The sequence below is a fragment of the Amyelois transitella genome, chromosome 12 (assembly GCF_032362555.1).
Source record: "Amyelois transitella isolate CPQ chromosome 12, ilAmyTran1.1, whole genome shotgun sequence".
Classification (NCBI taxonomy): domain Eukaryota; kingdom Metazoa; phylum Arthropoda; class Insecta; order Lepidoptera; family Pyralidae; genus Amyelois; species Amyelois transitella.
In genome coordinates, this window is record NC_083515.1 from 11,083,354 (window position 1) to 11,098,456 (window position 15,103).

Consider the following 15,103-nt stretch of genomic DNA (forward strand, 5'->3'; position numbering starts at 1 on the left):
TATGTGCTTTTAGAAAGGCTCCTGCATTATGTATGGTCGCTTTCTCCGAGTTATTGTCAAATTATACATTACCAGAGAGTGTGGTACAATTACCAGAAACAAACGTAATGAGCGACGCGGTACATACAGAGAGAGATAAACATTAATTTACAGACATTAAAATATTTATGAGCTCAAAATTGCGAGTTACACATGCAGTTTATTGCCGGCTGGTACATATACTAGTACGTCGACCCGGATCTGCACGGAAAATTTTTAATTTGGAAGAATAAAAGTCTGAATAATAATGAAAATCAGCGAGACTGTTGGCTCTGTCTACCCCATAAGGGATAAAAACGAGATGTATGTATGTATGATTTATTTATTTGAACTTTGTGCACGTAAAATGTACAACAGGTGGACTTCAACATTCACACCACAAGGCATTCTCTGCCAGTCAATACGATTGAACTAGCTGTGCCCGCTACTTCGTCCGCGTGGAATAGTTCGTCAAGGATGAATGATTACCTCGTTTTTTTCACGTTTTCCATTATTTCTTCGCTCCTAATAGTTGCAGCGTGATGTTATATAGCCTAAAGCCTTCCTCGATAAATGGTCTATTCAACACAAAAATATTTTTTCAATTCGAACCAGTAGTTCTCTACTCTTCAGCTTGATAATATTGGTACAGATGATGAAAATAAACTCTAAACAAATAAAGTCTTAGTCGTGTTGTGAAGCTTTTACTATTACTATCTAAAAGGCTTTTTCGTCTTTAAGTTTGCGAAGATAAAACTTAAACTTATTTCGTAACGATATTGATGTTAAAATAGTTTTTATTTTTATAGGCTAATGTTTATTGAGTACTTATTACAAATACTTAGCATTTAAATTCAACAGAATCTTTTGAAAAACTGAAATATGGAAGATGAGGGTGATGTTTACTACAAGAAGTAAGCTCTGCATATCGTGGAGGTCAACGCCTCGGGCAAGACACGGAGAAACGATCACTCATACAAACAAACATGTTACAATCATGTGCATGATAATTTGTTCCTTCACACTTTTACGACTGATGAGACTCCGAAAATATAAATTGTATAACAAGAAAAAGATTTAAAAAAATAATTTTTAAAATATTTTTTTTATTTATTAAAAAAATTATGATTTAGAAAAATAATCCTGTTTTTTTTTTAAAAAAATTTTCGCGCCGTTTTTTTCGCGCGAAGACTATTGCTTGTTTGCTTTTTATTATGACGTAAAACGGGACAGCGATAGCTACTTACTTAAACATAATCTACCACATCCTTATACCTTACGGGGTAGACGGAGCCAACAGTTTCGATAAGACTAGAAGGCCACGTTTCGCTGCTGACAGGTTACTAGCCCATCGCGTAAAAGTATACCACTCCATCTCGTACCCATGGGTATCGTAAAACGCGACTATGATAGCTTATAAACTTGGGATTATTTAGGTAAAATATGTCTTATGTGTTTATATTCAATAAATCTATACTAATATTATAAAGCTGAAGTGTGACAGTGAAGTGACAGGTTGCTAGCCCATCGCGTAAAAGTATAACCCCTAGTATACATATAAACCTTTCCCTTAATTGACAGGACGAGAACACACAGCATGAAAGCAATAGTCAACTCATTCACTAAAACAATGACATTAACATCTAATCTTGCATCTAACATTGAAACAGACAGACAAACATTTACATATGCGACACGACGTTTATGTATACATGTATGGACGCGACGATGTATGATGTATGTATATATGAGAACGGTTGTAGAATTCGATGCGAACTGCATTTAATAAGACTGTTTAGAGTGTGATTCAGGTGAAAGTTATTTTTTATAATAAGCAATAATTAAAAAAAAACTGAAGGAGAAAATGAGGTCTTTGCCCAACAGGACACAAATATAGACTCATAAATTAATTAGTAATTACAACATTTATAATAAAGTAGATATTCAGACCCAATGGCAATGACTGGTAGATAATGCTTCTAGCATAAAGTCAGCCAATTGTGCTATACATTTGTATATTGTACAATGAAGTTTAAATAAATAAATAATATTTTAAGAATAACAATAATTAACGCCGTGCTTTTTCGAGCACTTTAGAAAAGGACCACTCCATTTCATTTCCATTGATGTCGTTAAAAGCGACAAAAGCAACAAACATTAATCTAGTGCTACAAAATTTGTGCGTGCCAGCTGCTTCTATTGCCGTGCAAATTGTAAAATACAATAAAGGGAAACGTTCTTTCAGCCGATGGGCTAGCAATCACACTATTTAAATCTCAATTCCTAAGCTTAGCTTCTCAAAACTGTTTACTCTGTCTACCCCGTAAAGGGTAAAGACGTGATTATAATGTACGTAAGTTTGTCCAATCAATCCAATCTTTAATTATTGGTTAATACATACATACATCCCTTGCGGGGTAGACAGAGCCAACAGTCTTGAAAAGGCTGAATGGCTACGTTCAGCTTTTTGGCTTAATGATAGAATTGTTAATTAAAGGTAAATTATTATTATATTGTTATTACTTGATTAAGTAAGATGTGTTTTTTAATAAACTAATTTATTGCTGTATAGAACACACTGTATATCGTCTCAATCGAACATTGTTTAGACGGTAAAGGTCCCAGACAAACGGACAGTCCGTTATCGAGCTATCAACTGCTACTGTCACTGTACATACACATTATTAATGAATTGATTTCATTGGTGAGGCGTCTCGTGATAAATAGTTATGTTATGGGTCTATGACCTGACTTGTAAGCAATACTATATTTAAGTTTATTTTGTTATTATCTTTTAAAATAACTACTAATGTACTAGGGCAGATTTATCCCTGACGGAATTATGTGCTGGGCTTTTCGAAGAGTAGGCTCTGTCTACCTACGACGTGATTGTATGTATGCACGTATAAAACTTCCATAAAATTAGTACATAATTTACGCCTCTTTCCCGAAGGGGTAGTCAGAGACTACATCCTTCCACATGCCACGATCCCGACAAAGAGAGTTAAGAATGTGGATGAAGCGAAAGAATTATGCAGGGAATTAATTGATCACAACATTACTGATTTTAAACCTTTGTTGTTAAATTTTAAACTATTTATAACTGTTTACTTATTAAAGGTATTAAACGCGCTCATTATGTACCTCCATTTTATCTCGGACGTTTCGAAACATGTCACAATGATCCGTAGTCATCGAGCGACTGAAAACCAGCGGGCTACTACTCCGTTAAAACATTACTATTGTCGGTTTAGTAAAAGGCTTTGCAACAGAGATGACGTTAGTACATAACAATGGCATAAAATGTATACATATACAAACATACATACATATGGTCACATCTATATCCCTTGTGGGGTAGGCAGAGCGAACAGTCTGGAAAAGACTGATAGGCCACGCTCAGCTATTTGGCTTAATGATAGAATTGAGATTCAAATAGTGACAGGTTGCTAGCTCATCGCCTAAAAAAAGAATCCCAAGTTTGTAAGCCTATTAATTAGTCGCCTTTTACGACATCCATGGGAAAGAGATGGAGTGGTCCTATTCTTTTTTGTACTGGTGCCGGGAACCACACGGCACCGTATACATATCTACACAATATTGACTGCATGAAGCGGCGACGCTATTGTATAGTACTACACTTATGTACACATAGACAAACTAAGTGTCTACGAGGTAGAATATACTTGCAAAATGATTTTATTATGTTAAGGATTATTTTTAGGCGATGAGCTAACAACCTGTCGCTCTTGAATCTCAATTCTCAAATCAGTCTTTACAAGACTGTTGGGTCTGTCTTTCCCGCAAGGGATATAGACGTGATTATATGTATGTATTAATGTGTGTATAATAATGTAGATACAGTTTCAGATAAAAGATCGATCAAGCCAGTTTTAAGGACGAAATTTACAAATATGAAGAAGCAGGCAGGTAATAACTTCTTCTTCTTCCTGGCTTTAGTTCCGGTTGTACTCTGGAGAGGAGCCAAGGGTTTGCCTTTTGACCATGCATGCTGGATAAGGCAAGTAAGGGTTTTACACGAAACGACTCCTATCTGACCTCCGTAACCTTTGCAGGGAACTTTACCTGTACCTATTAGATCTTATAAGATGGATCTTATACAGTTAATTCGTCAATATCATTTTGTTAACTTAATTAAACGAAAAAGCATACGATTATTACCTAACAAATTTCAAGTACTATGAAAAACTTTCATAAAAGGTATACACTCTATATATTATTCGCAATAAAAAACTTTCATAAAAGGTATACACTCTATATATTATTCGCAATATCTATTTGACAGTCTTTTATAGCTTTTAAAGTTACGCTTTTTGATGAACTAATACGCTATACACTTATTATTATTTGTTATTTCCAATGCTTTTAACAGATTTTCTATCATTGAATTCAAATGATCGATTGATTTAGGTAAATGTACGATGGTACTGAATAACAGCGGGAGATAATATCATTGCTATTGCATATAACTGCGCAGTGGCAGGTGAAAGGCGTACATTATAATAAACGGGAATATTATAAGAATGCGTTCGAGATACAGATATAATTTACTTTCCCAAATAATGTACGAACTGCTTTCTAACGCAAAAGGCGTTTATTGTTTGTTACGAATTAATTTGCATCAAAAATATACGAATTCTTATTAACATTGAATATTTACTTAGGTGCTAACTCAGCCTATGCGATTGGTCCCGTTTATATCATTAAAGAGTTGAGATAAGTGAAAAATTTATTCAAAAATGTGCACTTCGGCGCTAACACAGAAACCGCCCACCATAATACCAACCTTTTCTTTCAAGTAGCCCTCCCACCATGAACTTTGTAAATATATATATATCTCAATTCACGTTTACGTGTATAAAACATATTAATATGAATTTCTTCATCAAGATACTACACCTTCCCAAGTCAAGATGGCCACACTTACACAAATGAGAAAGATGATATCTTAATTAAATGAGCTGATTTACCTGACTCATTTCGGTAATTAAGTGCGCTGTAGAATAATGTAGTTTGAATTGAAATAGCCGTCACGCTACGTGTAATCGTGGTGAGAGAATGAATTAAAACAATGCGCTATTTTCCTCATATACGTTTAAATATTACTAGTTGTCCCGGCGAATGTTGTTTTGCCATATATTTTATTTTTGTAATTAGAAATAAAAAAAAAAATGTTAAGGGTTGTCAACCCTTAACATTTAAAATAGATGTTGGCCGATTCTCAGATCTACTCAATATGCTCACAAAATTGAATGAGAATCGGTCAAGCCGTTTCGGAGAAGTACCTACGTGTCGTAAAAGGCGATTAGGCTTATGAGGCTTTTAGGTGATGGGCTAGCAACCTGTCACTATTTGAATCTCAATTCTATCATAAAACCAAAAAGCTAAACGTGGGCAGTCTTTCCAAAACTGCTGCCTCTGACTACCCGGCAAAGGATTGTAGACATGTGTATGGATATGTTGAAAATTTGTGATAATAAGTTGCTAAGATACAGCTTGTTCACCTATGAAAGATTTTCATAGTTTAAGTACTATACATATATAGTCTTCATACCTATCATAAGTTAGCGAATGCAATTTAGTTTTTTTTCATCCGTTCTTAAATCCACAAGCCGTCACAGTACTCCAGCCTGATTGACATATCTGGTAATTTTATCAAATTATCGCCAATATTTATCGACATGTCTGATCTGCGATAACGTATCTGGATATTAGCTAAAGGCTTTACATTATTTGCTTATTGATACTAAGTGCTTTAAGTTGTTGCATTGTTAAATTATTGGGGATATTGACGTTACGTGCATTGATAGGTTTAGATCCTTTTTTATCGATGATCTGATTATATTCCTCTTAATTAATGTTGCTTTCTCTTAAGTTTTACAGATATTAATAAAAGATAATATATAATAGAATCGTAATTGTGTTTTTGGTTAAGTTTATCATTTTTTATTGTTCAATTAGAAATATATTTGCTATCTTTCACATCACTAGTCTGAATTCATACTGTGTAAGTAAGTATTTATTATAAAATATAGTATCGTTAAGTTAGTATCTCGTAACACAAGTCACGAACTTACTTCGAGGCTTACTCAATCAGTGTTATTTGTCCCGTATATATTTATTAACAAGGTTCATAAAATGCTATTTTTTGTCTAATAATAAGTAAGAACTTATGTTGATAAGAAATGTATTTTATTAAATCATTTCGTATGTGATTCAAAGTCTCCTAAAGAAGATTTACTTATCCCATATGAGGTGACATTCACAAGCGAGCACCATAGTACCCAGGTCGCGTCGCATCCGGTCATTGTGTCTGTCTGTCTGTTTACCTGCTGACTCACTCGATTGCTGCATGTTCTGCTTGTAAAGCCTGACGGGATAAATCTTCATGTTGAATATGTTTCACATTTCACATAATGTTGTATTAGGTAGAGTGACAAGAAACTGCATTTAAGAAATGTTCTTTGTGACGTTAAGAGTGAAAGAATTTCTAATTGTTAAATAAAAAAAAAGGTTTATAGTCTGTCCTAAAGTTTATTTCTATACTTCCGCGACTTGTAAATGAAAATAATTATAAATCTAAACTAGCAGATAAACGTAATAACAATTTTATTATAAGGTATAAAACATATTTATTTAGTTTGAACCCACATCAAGTATTCTTTCAGACTCAAACTGGTAGAAAATGCTTCTAGCATTAATTCCGCCAATTGTGCTATACATTTGTATTTTGAACAATAAAATTTAAATAAATAAATAATATAACTTCATCAAAATGCGGTGGTGTCAAGTAGGAAGTCAACAGAAGTGATCAGACTTAAGAAAAAAAGTGCATCAAACATTTTAACAACATCAAGACGAACGATGATAAAATGAACAAACTAGCTCTCGTCTCAGAAAACTGTAAAGTAGTAGTGACAAGGAATGTCATATCTAAATAGCTGATGGATGTTGGTTGCCGTACAGATTTCCACACAACATCAGTCAGATACGATGATCACGCGACTATATCTAATGAAGTGTGAACTGGACGCACGCATCATAATGATGGACATGCGATACATGGAGCAAGTGACAGTTTTGTGGATGTACTGGTAATTTCAGTAGGATATAAGGCTAACGGTGAAAATACGACTAAGTAAAACGCAACGGTTGTAGATTATGAAATCAATTTCAGTGAAATAAAGGACCAATGAACAGTGAATGAAAACTCCGTAAGTACTTTCCTAAAAATTTAAAAGAAGGCGATTCCGAAGCAGATCTTCTAAGTATTAAGGTACACATTTTTATAAAAAGTTCTTGCATCATCATCATTATCATCTGCAAGGCGTATAAATTCCACAGGATATAGGCTTCCACATAGATTTCCACCTTGCATTGGTCGTTTTTACTCAATATTAATAACCTACAAGAGAAAACCTAATGCGTTATGTTAATTTATTAATAGCCTAGTGATTGGTTTCCTTAGACTTAGAAACTCGTTACAAAATCCCTAAAATATCTCCTGAACAGAAACAATAGGGATGCGTGTTCAGCACCAATTATGTTCTGTAGATCCGATCGCGACGCGCTTGTTAATTATCAGAATCAGTCCGTACAGCAATCGGGAAAGTAGCTAGTTTAGCTGAGAATTGCTGGAATACTTCACGAACGTGTGTTAGGGAAAGCACAGCTTTGGAGATGCAGGGACCATTGTAGTTATAACTATAGATATTGATAAGATTGTGGCTAGATTCCTCGTTTTAAGACCATGAATGACTAAATGATATTTTTTACTAAAAACTTAATATCTACGTATCATAATATGTTTGCAAGACGTTAGAAACATTTATATCAAATCATCAAAACTGAATTTTGTGAACCCATAAAGTGGAAAGGTTAATAACACATCACATTTCACTTAAAGTCCTACTGATAGTACCTAATTACATTCACTGTGATCATTATTTGGAAAATTTTTGGATACTCTGTAGATTTTTAATGAATCTTTGTTTAAAGCATTGCATGTACTAACACATCTGTCTACTGGTAGATAATGCTTCTATCGTTCTAGCATTAATTACCAGTCAACCATTAATCCGCCAATTCTGCTATACATATGCTTTTCTTGTACAATATAGTTTTAATAAATAAATAATTCTCCTAATTTAAGCACATTTCATATATTCAATTTATATTTATTACTGAGATGTATGAAATGATCTAATCAATCATAACTTATGGATGAGAGTGTTGTAAAATTTCTCCTAAAATAGGAATCTCTTTGGCGCCACACACATTGCTAATGACACAAGCATGCAAATTAATGATGGCAACAGCATTAATTAAAACTTGCTCATAGTGGTATGATCAATAAATAATATGCCATTTTGTCCCGTAGCTTTCGACTAAGTATTAAATAATCCTTCACCATAATTTAGAGCTTTGGTTACTACGTCGATGTTTGGTAAGCATTCAATACAGGTGACTTAGTGACAAGGCATAGAATCCAAGTAGTTGGAACGGCGGGTAAGATTTTCAGTCAAAAACCAAAATTCCCCAACCATCGATAGTCTAATTATTCATCTTCTAATAAGAAAACGCCCTAAAAATGTAGTTGGTTAAAATTATTAGCACCCATCTCAATAATAACTGGTTGACATGAAGACACGCGAATAATTTAAAATCGAAAGTATGTTAATAAATTGTAAGCTGATCTTATTAATATTCATAGTGTCGTCTTCTCGACGGACGCCACTCTCTCATAAGATCTCAGCAGTTGTCTTTGGAGACTTGTAATAATAAAACTTGATCACGTTAAAGTTATGTCGGATTATACCACGAGATTTTACTGGCTTACGAATATAACCTTATTCGTAAGCCAGTAAAATCTCGTGGTAGTGTGGTATTTATCGAAGGATGGTATGAAGTATGTATATGAAGAGAAGGAAGTATGCAGAGATCGTGGCAAGCGGAATGAGGTAGCCTCTGCCTACCCCTCCGGGAAATAGGCGTGATTTTATGTTTGTATGTGGTATTTATCCGCAGATAAGGTCTCTAAAGACATAAAAGTTAATACCATAGATAAAGCAAATCTTTGGAAACACTGAACAGACCATGAAAGTTCTCCGGTAAAAAGGTACATAATATATGAAGCCGTGGCGGGTGGTGAATACTGAATAAACCCAAAATTGTCGTCTGGATGTGAACGAGTTTAGAGAATCGATTCAACACACCAGACTGCGGCTAGCGCTAGACGGCTAGACCACTCCGTTGTTCCTAAGTACCGTTTGCTGAAACCATTTCAGGTTAGTTTTAACTGTTTTTGAAGAAGCCATCAACTTCCAACCGCCGCTCTTCTGTAGATTTTCTTTTACGTATTTTTAACTAGCTGTGCCCGCGACTCTGTCCGCGTGGAATAATTATTTTGGGCATCATTGAAGCCCTCAAGTATGAATAATTTTTCCCGTTTTTTTCACATTTTCTATTATTTCTTCGCTCCTAATAGTTGCAGCGTGATGTTATCAAGCCTAAAGCCTTCCTTGATAAATGGTCTATTCAACACAAAAAGAATTTTTCAATTTGAACATGTAGTTCTTAAGATTAGCGCGTTCAAACAAACTCTTCAGCTTTATAATATTATATAAAATAAAATATATAAATATAAATAATATATAATATTAGTATAGATGAGTTTGTTCAAAGATGTGCTGGCTTGTAGTGGGTACTCGTAAGTTTCTATTCCATTTTATTTTGCTGCTGTATTTTGATATTGTTTGTTGTATTGTTTGTCACAGAATACCTACAGATTTTTGTTTGCTGTTTTTAAGTCTTAGGATATTTACAGGGACTTACTTATCTGCCAGCATTAAGTATGTAAGTAATTAACTTTATGCGTATAGTAGGCACACAATGGCCGTAGGATGACGCGTGCTTACCCCAAAATAGTTTGGTTCCCAACCCAGAATTCTGAAACAAAGCCCAGAATCTCACTTGAAACCTCAATGAATACGCTCAGTTTGCACACCTAGGTAATTATAGGTAGGTATTGTTGATTATTTTGTTATAAAATATTTTGGTAAAGAAAAGTACGTAACTACTTAAGACTTAAAATTTTATAAGAAAATGTTTCACCAGGGAATACAATGTGTAGTCTAAGAGACAATGACGCATAATGTAGTGCCATTTCAACACACCACTCTACGTAATGGGAAAATAAATATTCACTATTTTCACTTCCAAGAATGCTATACGAGCGTATTGTGTTTTGGTTTATTCTTTTTGTTTCTGCTTCTAATATCATAAAAATACTCAGGATAAAAAAAATATGATAGATAGGTACCTACCTACCTTATTTTGTATTGGTAGGTACTTACATAGTTCTTCACGTTCATTCATTTAAAAGTTAATGAAGGGAAATAAAAACTACTAATACAAAATATGTAAGTTCTTAGTTGTAGAAAAAGTTTGTTCCGTCCAAGTTCATGAATTATTCAACTGCCTCTTTCATGACAAAAAGTGAGGGTAGTCATAGAAACATCGTGCTTCAATTAGTTATAACAATTATATGGTAAACAGGCCGTTCTTTGCTGAATCCCATCAGCAGCGATCCATGCCACTTCAGCGCATACAATATTTATACATTATTCATATGACAACACTGCGCCTAACTCGTAGTTCAAGATCAGGAGAGAAGGAAAGATACAGCAGCCGCGGGCACGAGAGAGTGAGGGTGACCAGCCCCAATCCAGCTATAGTAGGCAATGTGTCCCGCCAGTCGTCCCGAGCCGCGGCATTCCGGGCGCAATCGATCCAGGAATCGCTCCCCTAAGCGCCCGCCTTCACACCCATCATATTCTCGCGAAACCAAGCAAAAACTCACCTTTTCACACCTCAGCGAGCTCACACACTAAAGAAATGCAGGCACGTAGATCGCAAACCACTGTTGCACTACGAAAAATCTAATTAGTTTTATAAGTCTCCACAAACATAAAATAACTTGACACTGAATTTAATCGGTACGATTATTATTATCCTCAAAAATTGCGTGTGCCGGCTCAATAGGGACCGGTGCGGATTAGTAACAGAATTACAATTCACGACGTAACTACCCCACGACGGCTCGCGGCGGACTGACTGGTTTGAAGATGGCGCTATCGTGCGGTCTAACTGAAGCGCGTGAATGCAGCTGCGGAAGCCCCGTTAGAAGCTCCACCAATCGGATCAAAGGATAATATCTATCCACCAATACCAGCGGTGCGTTTTCCTTAAGTTATTTTGCGTGAAAGTTCAATTGAAACCGCTCATCTTGTGATTTTATTGTACTAAAATTTATAATAAGCTCAATGCAAGTTTAATAAAGTTACCAACAGTTACCTACTTCAAATCATTATTCGGATGTTGAGAAACGATAATGCTTCTAGCATTAAGTCCTCCAATTGTGCTATATATTTGTATTTTAAACAATAAAGTTTAAATAAGTAAATAAAAAGTGTCATTGTAATTTTACCCAACTAAATGCGGGCGCAAAATATTGAATATTAGACCTACAAATTTATTAAAAGTTTAATTAATCTAGTTTTAGTACCAAAGAAATTCCAATACAAAAGCTTTGTTAGGTTTAGGCACCAATTCACTCGAACCCAGATACATAACCTCAAAAATTGCTACTTAGGTACTACACCATAGTGTATAAGCTAGATAATTTTTACCCTCTTCAAATTATCGCGCATGTTAAAAGTGAAAACAAGATCGACTCTTATTCTAATTTATGAAGTGATTTTGATGTCATTAAAATATACATATATTTCACAACATTCTGCGTTCGTATTTGACGAGAAACACTTTCACAAGTTTGGAAAGTGTCTTGTAAATAATAATTTGCATTTGCACAAAACAGCGGGGTGCAGTCGAAATGGTGAGAATGCATTGTGGTGATCACAGCCCGAGAAATCTGAGTTAGCTGTGACTGCGGCCTAGCCTTTCTATACCTATGACTTTCGACAGTTGTGTGAGAAACTCCTTGAGACAGTGGTTGGCATTTTCAGCTTAGCTACATACCTGTATATACCTGCATAAGCATTGACTGTTTGTTGGATTTTAAAAAGGATTTCGTAGGAGGATTGGGATTTCTTTCCTGTTTGCCAGGAAAGTAATCTTAATATTTTAGCTTCGTTGAACAATCTCTTCTTAAAAACTGATTACTTGGGAGAAGGTCAAGTTTTTTCTTTTTTATTTTACATAAATACTGGTTACAAGAACATAACTAACAGAAATAACGTGGGTGCATACATACATATAGCCAAACTCTCTATGTTTTACTGGGAATGTTGGTATTGAAGTAGTTTAGTTTCTCTGCAAGTAATGCTCATCGTAGACAGAATGCTGGCATGTAGCTAATTGATTATATTAAGCATTCACTAGACCATGTCACTCGGCTAATATGAATTGGAGTTTTATCAAAATTACTTTGCAGTTGCAACAAATAAGTCCTAAGTGAAAAGACTGACTGACATATCAATCTGGGTCTAGAATATTAAAATTTGGTATGTAGATTGACATGCACTGAGTCAAGATTTTCCGAAAGTTATCCAGCAAACAAATAAAGGGTCTACGTATTAATTCTTCCTTTATATTATTTCTTCATATATATTATGATTCGGTATATTTTTTCTTTAATACAAAAGTCAAGAAGTTTATTTACTAATTTATGTACACATAAAACATCGATAGTTATAAACACAAGAAATAAAATCACATAGGTTTTGCTTATTCCTAAAGAAATTTTTTCCAGCAGACCCGAGATAGGAGGCATGTTGAAAAGGATTAAAGGCGTAGATATACTCCACACACACAATTCGTAAGTTTGTTGGTACGTTTATAACAGATTTTGGTATAATTACAATAATTTATTGCCAAGCATACTGGATATTTTATACTATTGTAGACTTGCAACGGCGGTGGGAATTGAATGTGTGTTTTGTCTCTCGACATCACGTAGGTACTGTCGTGCCGCAAACATAAATATTAAAATTATGCACGAAGACGACGCGTGAGAATCGGCCATTGCTCGTGAACTACGAGATGCATAGCTTGTTATTGTTTTTGTAGCTATTGCAAGCAAAGATGTGAATACAGAACTTAATGAAAGAAAGTAATGACCTTATTGCCTAGCAGATTAAACACAACTCGTGCAGAAATTCATAAAGGCACAGGCATAAATGTTTGTAAATTCTCAGTGAATTTAGTACTTGTCGCAATATTAGTAAAATATTTAAAAGAAATGATAAAATCAATATCATAGTAGTTACTTAAAAATAGCAAGTGTAAATACATATGTACCTATACAAGATCATGGATCGTAGATAGAACCCATATCAATTCAAATTCAAAATTTCTATTAATTGTTGTGCGACATTTCAATCAACGAATACATGTAATACATACATACATACATACATATGGTCACGTCTATATCCCTTGCGGGGTAGACAGAGCCAACAGTCTTGAAAAGACTGAATGGCCACGTTCAGCTTAACGATAGATTTGAGATTCAAATAGTGACAGGTTGCTAACCCATCGCCTAAAAAAGAATCCCAAGTTTGTAAGCCAATCCCTTAGTCGACTTTTACGACATCCATGGGAAAGAGATGGAGTGGTCCTATTTTTTTTTTGTATTGGTGTCGGGAACCACACGGCATACATGTAATAACATTTCGGAAACCATTATGTAAGCTTTTCCTCAGACGATCTCTGTATGAAACAGAATGCTGCCTAACATCTGCATTCTTAAGTTAAATTACTAATATGAAATGGCTTATTTGATGCAAACATTTAATTCATTAATGCACCGCTGCACAATTCCTTAATAACTAATATGTATTTGCCAACAAAACAACTTTCTTTCCCTATCACAATTACCGTTTCATTAACCATAAAAAGCAAAGTGTGTACTTCTAGGAAGACATCAACCGGGATCTCGCCGATGAGATCATCTCGGTAAACAGTAACTGATAATGGTGTTTAATCTTCCGTTCGCAGCGGTGCGGTGCTCATACATACATATAATCACATCTTTATCCCTTGCGGGGTAGACAGAGCCAAAAGTCTTGAAAAGACTGACAGGCCACATTGAGCTATTTGGCCTAATGATAGAATTGAGATTTAAATGGTGACAGGTTGCCCGTCGCCTAAAAGAATAATCACAAGTTTATAAGCCTATCCCTTAGTCGCCTTTTACAATATCCATTGGAACGAGATGGAGTGGTCCTTTTCTTTTTTTATTGGTGCCGAGAACCACACAGCACGGCGGTGCTCATTCGCCGATAAACTGCCATTCAGCGCAGCTAACACAAATGTCCAACTCAAACGAGGCAACATTGACAAAGGTATCCCGGCTAAATTGTAAATTGAATCAAGGTTATAAACATTAGCAATTTAAGGTGTTCTCTTAAAATGATCGTTAAACGTAATCCTTAGATACGTAAGCCGACAAAATTTAAAACTTTAAGATAATCTTCCTTACAAATTACTTTCCTATCAATCACTCTGCGGTTGCCGTTGTCTCAGATCTAAGAAAAATCTGCACTTGATTGAGGCTTTTTTGTAAAAGCTAAGTAAGAACCAAGCGTCAAAATCTTTGTTGCTCCATTCCATCATGCGTTACTGCAAAAATATGCAGATAATGCATCTGTTTACGATAAAACGTTATCTAGATGCCTCGTGTCGGTCAGAACGTCTTCATCAAGCACCAATTAGCGGACTATAACCTCAGCTCCCGTTAATATTGTAAAATATAGCCATAATCTCATCACCAGTCTTAGTAGACCTGCTGATGACTCTAACATTTGAATGAAACTTGATGTAGATGAGATAAATCGGCCAGTAGACAAAGATCTAAGTAAATCAGTTGTGGAAATAAATAAGGCCAACGTAGAAGAGCGTGAAGGCGAGAGCGTCTCGGCTGCGGCAATTTTGGTATGTGCGCGATTTAATTATGAATGTTTAGTGTTCACGGTCTTAATTTTTAATTGCCGTCTTTGCTGTGTACGTGGAAATGAGAATGGATATGTTGCACGGTAGGCCG

General features: G+C 35.1%; 1 protein-coding gene across 1 annotated transcript in view; it reads right to left on the reverse strand.

Annotated features, from left to right (window-relative positions):
- LOC106141237 (protein singed) overlaps nt 1–11,140 on the reverse strand; it is a 55,261-nt gene extending 44,121 nt beyond the window's left edge. Inside the window, exon 1 of the mRNA XM_060946985.1 lies at nt 10,901–11,140. The gene's annotated coding sequence lies outside the window, so the exon portion shown is untranslated. The remainder of the gene's footprint in view (nt 1–10,900) is intronic.
- Nucleotides 11,141–15,103: the final 3,963 nt, after the last annotated feature.